The 14,162-nt window shown below is 35.0% G+C and overlaps 1 pseudogene; it reads left to right on the top strand.

Annotated features, from left to right (window-relative positions):
- The first annotated feature begins 202 nt into the window (after positions 1 to 202).
- On the top strand, positions 203 to 3,758 carry LOC121105370 (annotated as a pseudogene).
- Positions 3,759 to 14,162: the final 10,404 nt, after the last annotated feature.

Here is a 14,162-nt window from a genome sequence, read left to right as displayed (position 1 = left end):
TCAGTAATCATAAGTCTGGGAAATCAGCCACAAACGAGACATGCAAAATCACTGTTTTCAAAATACTTATAATCTATAAGAGAACCAGTGTATAAAAACAAGTAAATAAACAAGATATTTTATTAGTTATAAATGCTCCTTAAATAAAAAACAAGTAAAATACAAAGTAGAGCATGCCTCAGGGAGTGTTTTAGATTGGATGATGGCGCAAAGCCTCTTGAAGGCAGCAACAGGCAAACACCTAATTAACGAGAAGGAACAAACTATTGGGGGGGGTCTGGTGGAAAATATTCTAGGCATAGGGAACATCGAGTGCACTGGCTCTCTATATCAACCCTCAATTTTGAATCTCATATTAGATTGCACTGTAGATTGTACCTCTTAGTACAGTCACCTATCCATTTCTCAGAAATCTTTGCTTACCGTCAAAACCTCCAACACTAATCTCATCTCAATTTTGGGTGGTTTCAATATCTATATGCATGACTCCTTCAACACTCTGGCCTCTAGATTCTTTACTTCTCAATCAGTGATCTTGTCATCAACACTACCTCAGCTCCTCTGTCATATCAATAAAAAAACCCTCCATAATCTCAATTTCTACCACCACATTCCCCAACTACTATACCTCTTTTCTTCCCAGTTCACACTCACTCTAAGTACCTTGACTGCAATGATCTGCCTATCCCAGCAGGACCTACAATCCATGGATTTACCACCTGTTTCCCATCTTTCATCTCCAACTCATCCTTACCACACAATAATACTGAATGGTTTTGCCTTACATTCATGAACAGTATCCATAAAGGGCTGTTAAACCACACCATTCACTCTCCCACTGTCCTAGATTACTGTTTTATACTTACTCTTCTCTCCTTAAACTGTGAACATTTCCACCCCCATTCCATCCTTACTGAATAAACACCATGTAAGTGTTATTCTACAAAACCACAACGTCCACTTGTACGTAAGATTCCACCCCTCTCGCCTGCTGGTATCACTTTGGTAAATCTCCCCTTGTCGTCTTGTATCAACAGTTTCTTTCTATACCCATTGTTCATTTCTATCAACGTACATACTTCCTGTGACTTCTCTTTTCCCAGATAAATTTCTTTAGAAGAGTAAGCAAATAAGAAATAGAAAAGTACATTTCTGGGAGAATAAACGGTAAGACTAACCAAGCAATTTTTAAAATTTACAGAGTTGATGAAGCTGTGGTTGTATTAAAAGTATTAGAACATATGAAATTTATGTGGTGAAAATTTATGTAGTGAAAATTTCACATGGTTAAGAAATTTTTTTAAAATGTAGAGATAGCTAGTAACACATGAAAAATATTTAACTTTACAAATATTTAATGATATAAAATAAAACAAGATGAGATACTATTCTTGCTTATATTTAAATGTATGCATTATAATTTATCATATATGTGTATATACATACATATATAGATGCACGATATACACACATCTATATATCTGTATTTCCACCTATCTATAAATGTAGTGTACCCAGTATTGTGGAACACACAAGAAAGTAAGTGTTCTCATACTAGTTGGGATATCATTTGATAACTTCCTGAAGGTAACTTGGCAATATAAAGCAAAAGTCTAAAAAATGTGGTTATTTCTAACAGCAAAAAATTAAAAATAATACAAATTCCCAACAGTAGGAGATTAAATAAATTATAATATATCCTTATGTTAGAATGTGATAGGGCAATTAAAAATCATAATCTTGAAGAATGTAAGGAAATCTGACATTGCTCCAGGCATACTGCCACATCCTATAAAACAGTACAAAATAAATGATCTCATTTTTCTAAAATATTCATTATAATATTTATTATAAATAATATACCAACAATGATAAGATAGCAAAGTATTAAGAGTAGCTATTCTGAGTTATGGAGCTATGGGTAATTGAGATTTTTTCCCATATTTTCTACCTTTTTGTATAGCACTATATTCAGAAAGTTAAAAAAGCAACAAATATTAAAGATGAAGATGATGAAAAGCAAGGAGGCAAGTTGGGATAAAGTTTTCTTCTCTTCACTTTTTTTTAGTGGGAATTGGTCAGAATCACTAGAGCCACAGGATAGTCACATGGTTTGCAGCCCCTCGTACAGGAAAAATTAGTTTATTGCAGGGTATTTGCCACCACTACCACCACCATATTTGCAGATACTTAATTATGAACACAACTGAGTGATGAGGAGATTCTACGCTCTATATTCCAAGCATATAGCTTGGGCAGTCAGAGGATATTTCTGAACTTCAGTTTTAATTATAAAATAAATGAATTTACTTTTTCATAATGGGTTTGCCACCACAACACAGGTGTCACAAAAACCACCACTAAACCAAAACCAAAACGGGACAGGAATAGATTCATATCAACATCGTCATCATTGGACGTGTAGTTTCGGGCAAGTCTACCACTATTGTTCATCTGGTCTACAAATGTGGTAGGATCAACAAAAGAACTATTAAAAAATTTGAGAAGGAGACTGAGAGGGAAAGGGCTTATTCAAGTATGCCTGGGTCTTGGATAAACTGAAAGTGAATGTGAAAGTGGTATCACCCTTGATATCTCCCTGTGGAAATTCAAGGCCAGCAAGTATTGTATGACCATCGCTGATGCCCCAGGACTTGGAGACTTTATCAAAAACATGATTACAGGCACATCTCAGGCTGACTGTGCTGTCCTGATTATTGCTGCTGGTGTTGGTGAATTTGAAGCAGGTATCCCTAAGAATGGGCAGACCCATGAGCATGCCCTTCTGGCTTACACACTGGGTGTAAAACAACTAATTGTTGGTGTTAACAAAATGGATTCCTCTGAGCCACCCTACAGCCAGAAGAGATACCAGGAAATCATTAAGGAAATCAGCACTCACATTAAGAAAATTGGCTACAACCCAAACATAATAGCATTTGTGCCAGTTTCTGGTTGGAAAGATGACAAAGTGCTAACATGCCTTGGTTCAAGGATGAAAAGTCATCTGTAAAGATGACAATGCCAGTGGAACCACACAGCTTGAAGCTCTGGATTGCATTTTGCCACTAATTCGTCCAACTGACAAGCCCCTGCATCTACCCCTCCAGGATGTCTACAAAATTGGCAGTATTGGTACTGTCCCTGTGGGCCAACTGGAGACTGGTGTTCTTAAATCCAACATGGTGGTCCCCTTTACTCCACTTAACGGTACAACTGAACTAAAGTCTGTTGAAATGCACCATGAAGCTTTGAGTAAAGCTCTTCATGGGGGCAATGGGGGCGTCAAGAATGTATGTCTCAAAGTTGTTCATCATAGCAATGTAGCCAGTGACAGCTGGTGTCATGGCTCAGGTGATTATCCTGAACCATGCAGGCCAAATCAGTGCTGGATATGCACCTGAGCTGGATTGTCACAGAGCTCATATTGCTTGCAAGTTTGCTAAGCTAAAGGAGAAGATTGGTCATCATTCTGGAAAAAAGCTGATTCTGGAAAAAAGCTGAAGATAGTCCCAAGTTCTTGAAATCTGGTGATGCTGCCATCATTGATATGGTTCCTGGCAAGCCTATGTGTGTTGAGAGCTTCTCTGACTATCCTCCTCTGGGTCGTTTTGCTGTTTATGACATTAGACAGATAGTTGCTGTGGGTTTCATCAAAGCAGTGGACAAGAAGGCAGCTGGAGCTGGCGAGGTCACCAAGTCTGCCCAGAAAGCTCAGAAGGCTAAATGAATATTATCCCCAATACCTACCACACCCATCTTAATCAGTGGTAGAACAGTGTCAGAACTGTTCATGTTAATTGGACATTTAAGTTTAATAGTAAAAGACTGGTTAATGATAACAACAAATCGTAAAACCCTTAGAAGGAAAGGAGAATGTTTTGTGAACCATTTGATGGGGGGGGGGGGGGTTAGGTTAAGTTATTAGTTTTAAAATCAGTACTTTTTAATGGAAATAACTTGACCAAAAATCTGTCACAGAATTTTGAGACTCATGAAAACAAAAGTTTAATGAGAAAAAAATGGATTGAATGAGGTATCCTCTTTACCTTAGTATTTTAATTACTTGTTGGTTTGATTTAGTAATACAGAAGAGAATAAGGGGAAACATAGTAATATTGTTTTTATAAATCAGATGGTATTCTAGAGTTTAAAATGTGACATGTTAAATTTTTTGTCTTTATATCATTTTAAAATGTTAAGTAATAGTCTTCAAAATTATTGGGAACTCTTGGCAACAGAAATTAGAATTATAAACAATTTAATGTACCATGAAATTGTCTTATTTGGAATTAAATAAGATAACCACAAATTGAAATCTATCTTGGATCTCACTTATTAACGCTAGTACCTAGATGTAGGATGAGAGACAAGCTTGATCCCATACAGATAACATAATCAGATATTTTTAAAAATTGTATCACATAAAGAGCCCACCATTTGAAATATTTTAATTGCTTTACATATTCTAATATTTTAACCAGAGCTTCTAGACTTTATAAGGAAAAGAACCTGAAAAGTCCTAAGGTTACTGACTGGACTCAAGTTATACTTGAGATTATCATTCATAGGACAATGAATGTGCTATACACATTGTAGCTCTGAAACAGTGAATTTAGGACAAGTTCAATTGCACTAAGGCATGGGCTAATAAACATCAAACAAAGCAGTCATTGTAAGCCAAGGCTCATCTATTATAAACATGTGATCACACAGGGCATACTAAAGTCTTTGTTCTTGTGTTAGTGCACAGTGGTCAGAGGAAATTATATATTCTATATTTCTTTAACTTGCTCATAAAAATCAATCATGGATTTTATAAATACAAATACATTTTTACAAATACAAAATAAAAAATGCGAAATAAAAAGATGTAGTTTCACTCCAAACATACTCAGATAAATAAAAATTAACAATAATTATAAAATAATTGGATTTTAAGAACCACAAAATATAGATCACAAGATTTTGCAGACGTGCCCTATCAATTATCATTTTCTTATAAAAAGATCTTTGATTTATAAGGCTCTTTAGAGAATATGTAATCTCACTTGACCAGTGTAACATCATTTTGCGATAGAAGAGATACCTCTAACTTACACATGACGAAGCTACAGCTCCTCAAGGCTCTTTCCTTTGCTGATACAGCTAGTCAAATTGTGGGTACAGAACCACAGTCTTCTGGGGCGTCTGGGTGGCACAGCGGTTAAGCGTCTGCCTTCGGCTCAGGGCGTGATCCCAGCATTATGGGATCGAGCCCCACATCAGGCTCCTCTGCTATGAGCCTGCTTCTTCCTCTCCCCCTCCCCCTGCTTGTGTTCCCTCTCTCACTGGCTGTCTCTCTCTGTGTCAAATAAATAAATAAAATCTTTAAAAAAAAAAAAAAAGAACCACAGTCTTCTAAAACCTATTATATTGTTCTTTTCATTGAGCCATAGTGTTTTTGTACAAAATCCTTGTCCGCCATAAACTGAAAACTGTTTGGTATTTTATCAGGGTTTCCTCTTGTGACGTCAAGTGACACCATGCTCTTTCCTTCGGTCTGCCACACCCAAGAACCACACCTTTTATTTTCCTCTCTCCTTTGACTTTCTCCTGATGCAAAATTTTTAAATCTTCAAATCTTCTTAGGCTGAAAGAAACAGCTTAAAGAAACAACGTAAACGAGAATGTAAGAGATTGAGGATTGAGATTTTTGTCAATTTTGTTCACCAGGTCCACTCTGTTTAAGGCTACCTGGAATAATGTCTGGTATAGAGGACATACTTAATAAACTTTTATTAAAATATAAAAGTTCCCTTGGTCTATCTCACTTTAAAACTACTAACCTCCCGTGAGGTGTCCTTTTGCTGTCATGGTCAAATCTCTTGAAACTTCAGTTCATTGTATTGTAGCTTCAAACCCACCTCTCTTCAGAAACAACTGGGAGGTAATCAATAGCCTCCTAATAATCAAAATGTAATGGTGTCTTTTTAGTTTTCATCCTATTAGAACTCATTTACAAACTGAACACTCTTTCTTATAAATGTTCATCTAGTCACTATTATTGCTGTTTTATCTTAGTTTTCTTTGTCCCTTTCTGTTTTCTTTCTCCTTTGCTGACATTGCTTCCCTTACCTAAATAAATAATAAAATTCTTTAATTATGACCTTGGCCTCCTCTCCTCACTTTGCTAGTTCTCCCTGGCTGTATCTTTTACATCATGGTTTAAATTACTGTAACTCTGCCACTAATACCCAAAACTGTTTGTGGACCTCATCTCCTGACTGAGCAGAAAGATTGCACATCCTGTCTTCTTGAATGACCCACAGGACCTCAAACATAACATCCACAAAATAAACATTTTTTCTTTATTATCCTCTTTCACCAAACTGAGTTTTCTTGACTTTTCGTACTTCCATTCCCTCACTAGCATATTTCCTTTTTTCTGATTCTCAGCTGATGTCTATGCTTTCTATTTCTTTGAAAAGAAAGATTCAATCAAAAGAGAAGTCCTAAATATTGCCAGGGCCACATCCACCAACTTACATTCATCTGTGTCCATAAACCACATAATTTCTTCCGTTAATAGGCATAAGCTGCCCTACTCCTACCTAGAGCTAATCCCTCCTTATGTACTTGGAACCTATCCTTACATTTTTAGCTACTCAAAGACAATACTCCAAAATTTGTACCCCCCCAACCTTGCCTCCTTGATTATTTCTCTCTACCAAAAGATTCCCAATATCATGCAAAATTGATTTTACATTTTTTTCCATCTTAAAAATGACAAGCACATTTGATCCACATCTGCATCCAACCACTGTTTCATTTCTCTGCTTTAATTTACAGCAAGACTCAAAAGAGGTGTAAATACTATCACACCTTCTTCTCCCATCCTCTTGAACTAGTTCAATTAGGCTTATATTCTCTCAGACTTATGCAATAGCTCTTGTCAAGGTCCCAGCAACTACTGTACCACCAAATTAATGGCCAATCCTCAATTCTCTTTCAATGAAACTAGTAGGAGTAATTGCACAGTACTCCTTCCTTCTCAAAAGTTTCAAGACTTCCCTAAGCAAATATATAAAAGAGTGAACATCTTGTCCACAACATCCCAGACCTCAATGCCCCTTCTTCCCCACACTTCTTTTCCCCCTCAGCCAGCCTTACTGAAGCTCTTCACAGTACCTACTACTATCTCACATATAGTTACTTTTTGTGAAATATAGGCTCAATGATAGCAATGACCTATGTTTGTATCCATTTCTAGCCCATATGAAGCTCTCACTAAAAATCATTTTTTACTATTTGCACTCACTAAAAATTTCACATGTACAGCACTAAGCATAATCATCAAAAGAAATATTTTTTCAGCAAAAATATCACTGAGCTGTGGTGGGTTAAACTGAAAGGTGGACAATGGAGATATGGGTTGTCTACTTTAAATATACTGTATATCTGTTTTGCCACATTACCTGGTCCACTGTGTGAAGTCAGTGAATATTAATTTATGTTAATGTACCTTAAATCTTTAAAAAAGGACAACTCTATACAATTATCATATAGCTTAGTTCCTAAACTGTTGTTACAAAATGGAATAGAATCCAGAGAAATAATAAAGGATTGGTGCTCTTTAGTTAGCACTAATAAATCAGTACACAAAGTTAATCATTCCTGTAACAACTGAAAGAATTGAAATAATTCATTAATGTCAAGAATGCTATGGTATAAAACCAAGTATAAGAACCTAAGAGATGTTTTATTTGTTTTCAGGCTTAGCATATTGTAATTTTAATTTGGCAAGAAAAGATAGATTGAATATACATGTTGCATTTAATATTTTAAACTATTGTTTATTAGAAAAGTATTTTCTCTTCTGCTAAGTTGTTTCTTAAATTAATTCCTCTGACTTTACCCCACTCTTTTTTCTTATGCTTGGTAGTTTCCAATTAGACTTGTAGATAGATAAATAGTTGATTGAATTTGTAATGAAATATTTGTAATAAAACAGCTAATATTTAAGACATTAGAAAACAATACGTTAATGTCATTTTTGTGATTAAACAGTGAAAATAAAAGCCAAAGTTCTATTTAAACACAGTTTTCCTTTTGTATTGTTTTAAATATCTTGAGTACAACAACAGCAACATTTATAAATAAGCACAATAATTTTCAAGTATAACAACTATTTCACTATGAAAATAAATATCTTAAAAATAGAGTACTATATGCATGCATAACCAATCTTTAGAAACTTTAGATTATTTCAGAATACGTTGGGGACAGTGTTCCGCAATTTACCTAGGTTTAAAATCCCATCTGACACTCTCTAGCTGTGAGAATTTTGCAAGCTACTTGCAACCTTGAGCACTTCAGCTTCTTCATCTGTAAAGTAAGAATATTACCTACCTCAGCAGTTGTGGCAGAGATTAAAAGGGATACATATCTTTTATGTAAACCTTGGAGTTATGTTTCATTCTTCCTTCTCCTTCAACCCTTCAGTATGCAGTCTTTCTTTCCAATGTCTCTCACCTAATAATTACACTAACCTGGCATCTCCCCAGGTGCTCACCTCATATTCCACCTTTACTCCCCTGTAGATCCTTGCACCCAATATTAGCTCCTCAAAAAGTACGACAAACCACTATCAAACCGTACACGCCACTGTCCTCTTCGAATATCCGTAATGACTCCCACTGCCTACAGAATGAAGTACAAATTCCTGAGTTTGTGCTTTATGCCGTCTGCAATCTGGGTGTCTTGCCTACACAGCTTTAGGGCCTAATATTCTCCTTCATGAATACTCCATTTCATTCAACTAGTACTACTCATTGCCTAGAAGGAAGTAATGCAAATTCAAACCTCCTTTGTCAAAACAGTTCTCCATTGCCTGCAATGGACTCACCCTTCTCTGTATTACAGCTTTCTATTAAGGAGCATTTCTTTAACAGCAAATCACAGTCAAGTCCATTAACGCTCATTATGACTTATTTTTCTTACAATTTTTATATTGTTATTTATGCTATCATTTTACAGCAATAATGCCCTGACTGGACTATTTCTTCTTTTGCCCTCCAAAATACATTCTCCATATAGCAGCCAAACTGATATTTTTAAAAAGCAGATCCTATCAGGTCACAGCCCTACTGAAAAGCTGCTAGTGGGTTCCTATACTCAGAAGAAAAGACAAAGCACCAGACATCACTCCGTAGCTGCCTGCCCTGCCTCCTCATTTCTACTCTGGGATTTATCATTCTGCCCTTGCTCACTAAGCTCCTGGAACCCTACCCTTTTATCCCTTTTTGTCTGTGTAATTCTTCTCACACACCTTTGATGGCTTACTTCTCTGACAAGAACTTCTGTGACTACCTTTTCTAAAAGATTCACCAAAACATACACACGTGCGTGCGCACAGGCACATAAACACACATGTACACACTCACACATGACACTCTATCCTTTCCATTGCTTTGTTGTCTTCTTAGAATTTATCATCATCTGTACTTTTTATTAATTTCTGATGTTACCATATTCCTAACTCTTCAAATGTAATATAAACTCCGTAGAGCAGAGATAATCTTCTTTACAGCTGTATCCCTAATTCACTATATTGGAAATGCTTGATAAACATTTGTTCAATTAGTAAATTAATCCTCCTGTTAAAAAGCATATAATCTGTTTCTTTACCCAGAATATAAATTCCTTAAGGAAAGAGATTTGTCTGAATGCTCTCATGTTCTTGAATTCAGTAGAGTGGATGAATATGATAGGTGCTCAAATATTTGTTTTTGTTTTTGTTTTAAATCAAGTAGAATGAGTTTAAAGTAAAATGCATGCTAAGCGTTACATGCAAAGTAGAACTTTCAAAATGAAACAAAAAATAGAACATAAAATGAAAACATCTTTCTACCCATTTTATAAAATACCTGGTTTCTTATTCAATGTGCTATGAAAAAACTGCTTTATGCAGATTTTATTGCCAAAATCATCTGTGAAATTATTTTGTACAGAATTTTAGCTCTTTTGAAATCAAACTAAATCACAAGGATTTGCAAATCCTAAATAAATTGAACTCTTTAATTCCAGGTCCCACAAAAAGCCCACAAGGGGCCTTTTGGATAGTCAAGTGTATATTTCTAAAACCAGGGCAATGATTTCTAACCTTTTTTCTGTAGTGTCACCAAATTTCTTTATGATAATATAGATGGGTACCATAAATCAAAGCACCAATAGCCTTATGGTTTCAAAGGAAACCATAATAATTCACACCAAAATATTTTCGAAATCTAACAGCAAACTATTTTGCTGAGATATTTTTTTTTTCATCCCCCTACTCAATCTCAATGCTGAAGTTTACAGTGGAAAGTTTAAAAAGGCAGACAAGAGTAGGTAAGCAAAATGCCAGGCACACAGTTATCATTCACTGACTATTTTTAAGAGAATATGCAAAACAGTTTAAAAGGCCCTCAATAAGGAGCATGACAAAACATCTGGTCCCAGAACATTATTATATTAGCGTAACTGTCAACCAGTTTAAAAAAGTGAGATAGAAATACAGTATGTTATCATTTCATTTGTAAAAGATATGCCAATTGAGACAAAAGGAATTATGATTTTTTTCAACTGGAAATTAAATAATAGAGACAGAATGGGTTTTCATATTATATCATTAAGTTAATTTCCTCAATTATGCAAAAGCATTTAGCTTATATTCATATATATAACTCATATAGTTTGTTCTTTAATTAATAAAGAACTAATTTCTTTAATAAATTTTGGAATATCCAAGACTATATGAAACAGTATTTTTAATACTTCAAAATGTTATAAAATTAAATATCATCTGGTAATAGTAGACTGGCCAACATTTTTATCTTTTTTAAAAGTGAAGCATTTGATGCCAATACCAATATCTTGATTGAAAATAACTGTAATAGTGAGGGAACTGAAGATGTCAATAATAATTATGTGAATAACTGTTGAAAAGTTAAATATGTAGTTCACTGTAAAAATAAATAACACATCTGTTGAATAGGCATTTTGTGATCAGTGTCCAGTCTCATACACAGCACTACGTAAGAAAAAATGGAAATTTAGAAGACAATTTAATGTCTTAAGATATTTGCCTGAACAAAATAAATAAATAAATAAAATTGTGTATCTCCCCATAGAAGATAAATTGTACTATAAATAAATATGGTACAATTCAACATGGACTATTTTACAGCTGGTAAACATAGTGATTATGATTATGTGGCAATATGGATCATATTAAATGTCAAGTGAATGAAGCAGTTTATAAATTGTTATACTCCAATCACAAATAGGTAAAGAAACATTTGTTTAAGAAACAAAAGGCTAGGGGCGCCTGGGTGGCTCAGTCGTTAAGCGTCTGCCTTCGGCTCAGGGCGTGATCCCGGCGATCTGGGATCGAGCCCCACATCAGGCTCCTCCGCTGGAAGCCTGCTTCTTCCTCTCCCACTCCCCCTGCTTGTGTTCCCTGTCTCTCTCTGGCTGTCTCTATCTCTGTCAAATAAATAAATAAAATCTTAAAAAAAAAAAAAGAAACAAAAGGCTAAAAGTAGATATAAAACGATAACCATGGTTGTGATTGGAAGATATTCTCTCTAATGTTCTCTAAGAAAGTGATTTTATTTTTCAAATACATCCTACTAGTATTATATATGTGTTATGCCTCCATCTAAGAGTCTTTGCACCTGAACATCCCCCTTCCAGTAAACCTATGAATCTATCATTAGAGATTTCTTCTCTGTCCATTCTTAAAAACTAGGGAACCCCAGAGATTCCTCCCACTTCTTCCTACATTCACCTTCAATGGCTTTAACAACCACTTTTATTCCACTAACTCCCAAGTCTCTCTCTCCAACTTAGTGCCTCTATTCTAAGTTCCTGCTTTATGTTTTTTTAACAGGAACTGAATGTAATTTTCTTGAAAGGGTTTTGTACAAAAATATTAACAGGAGTTTCTTTTACCACCTCTAGCCTCCTGTATAGGGTTTCATGTTACCATACCCGTTTCTCAAGTTGGAAACCTTAATAGCTAGCTTCACTTCTTTCTCTCTCTCTCCCACCATGAATAACAAGTCACCAATTACCAGCTTTTCCTCTTTACAGTCTCCTGAATGTGACACATCTTCTCAGGTCTCACTTCATTCACACATTCATCTCTGGCGTTCTTTTATTTCTTTTCCAAACACGTATTCCAAAACCTTAGTCCATATTACCTCATTTAATCTTTACAACAATCATTTACATTAACACCATTTTACAGAAAAAAATGGATGCACAAAAGATAAGCAACGTGATAACATAGATTGTGAGTGGCAGAGCTAGTATATTTCACTATTGCGACAATCTCCTATCTCTATGTCACTCCTTCTGATTATTTTTTTCCAAATATTGTTTTGCCCTTCATTGCCCACATAACAATTCAAACGTATTAGTATCTCAAAGAAAGTTCCTGAAAGTCTACAGCAAGTGTAATTGTCCAAGTTTACCTCCTAACACTCCCTACTCCACACCATGTGTTCTTGCTGAACTGAACAGAATGAACCTCAGGACATGCTAGGTCCTTTCCCAACCCCATCATTTGGTGCAACTGCTTAGAAAACTGCCCCAATCCCTTTTCCCCAAAAAAATACCTAACAACCAGACACAAAGCTTTACTCTTCCATGAAGCCTCTCCTCCATCACCAGATTGCAGAATAACCTTGTTCTGCTCCCCAGATTTCCATAACACTATAATCACATAGCTGACACATGCTCTACTGTAAGTTAAAATAATTTAGCTGTTGGTTAATCTATCTTCCTTCCTAAATGAAAATCTCCTCCAGAGAGTCGGAGAGTGTATCATTTTTCTCATCCAATTATATTAGTTGCATATCTACCTGGCTTATAGTAGACAGTCAATAAATGGTGGATGCAGAAAATTATCAGAGCACCATAATACAAACCAGATATTCATGGGAAGAGTAATTCTTATTAGATAGCCTGCAAGATCAAGGAGACTTAGAAGAGAACTAATGCAACAGCCTGAAAGGTCTCTAGGGATAAAAGGCAAAGAACATGAAAGAGGATGAGATATAGAAATGAGGGAAGAGCTCAAAAGCAGCAAAGAAACTTTACTCCCTTGAAAATTTTGTCATTTCTGAAATATTAAATAATCAAATGCAAGTTGATTTGGATAGAATTCTCTGCAACAAAAACAAAGCATTTTCCTTTTTCCTTCTTTGTGTAAACTCTTGGTTCAGCTATTGACCAATGGAGCTATTATGGTGAAATACCACTCTACTAAATGCTTTCAGTTTTAGCCAATTTAAGCTATTGTAAAACTCAACTTGGCAGTCACCTTGCTCCACAGTGAAAGAGCAGGATAAATGAAACTTCCCTGAAGTTTTCTTTATCTTCAAACAGTAGGAGAACATTATTGGCTTCCTCCAGTTGTGGCTAGGTTACACGGGTTATATTTTAAACATTTTAGGCCAAACTCCCACTGTAATGTGATATTATTGGGCCCATTTGTCTAACTTGAGAGAAAACCCTATTATTATAAGTAGAAGTAGTTTTGCTTCATTTTTTGTACATAAAACAGTTGGAAAGGTTAGAAATCTAGATTTTTTTTCCCTTTTGAATAAATGGGAAAACAAGAAATTCCTTCTTAAAATAAATTTAAAAAGTAACAAGTTCAAATGTGTTTAATTAGTAATGATAATATATTACAAATTCACTGCTAGGATATTCAATTTTTTCCATTAAAATTCAATTAATCTAATAATATTTATAAACATCTAACACAAAAGATAAAACAAGATCATATTTGTAATCAAGGAAAATAAGTCTGAAGTAAAATCAATGAGTCTACTTCTTTTTTCTCTGAGAGTTGACATTTACTATTCATTACATTGAAAAATTTACTTCACCACTCAATGTCAAATTTACTCACCTGTAAAATAAAAATAATATGCAAATGCACTCATTGTTTCAAGTATTCAGTTGATATTTAAAATATTTGTTACAAATAAGTGATCAATATATGTCATTTGAAGTGAAATTTAAACACAGTAAAGGAATCAAATTCAGTCTCTCATTGAGGGACTTGCTCCAAAGCCTTTATTTCTAATTAGATTCATTGTTTTACTTTATCACTCTTATATCTTTTT

Source organism: Ursus maritimus, unplaced genomic scaffold (genome assembly GCF_017311325.1).
Source record: "Ursus maritimus isolate PB19 unplaced genomic scaffold, ASM1731132v1 scaffold_26, whole genome shotgun sequence".
NCBI classification, from domain to species: Eukaryota; Metazoa; Chordata; class Mammalia; order Carnivora; family Ursidae; genus Ursus; species Ursus maritimus.
This window is presented reverse-complemented; position numbering and strand designations above follow the sequence as displayed.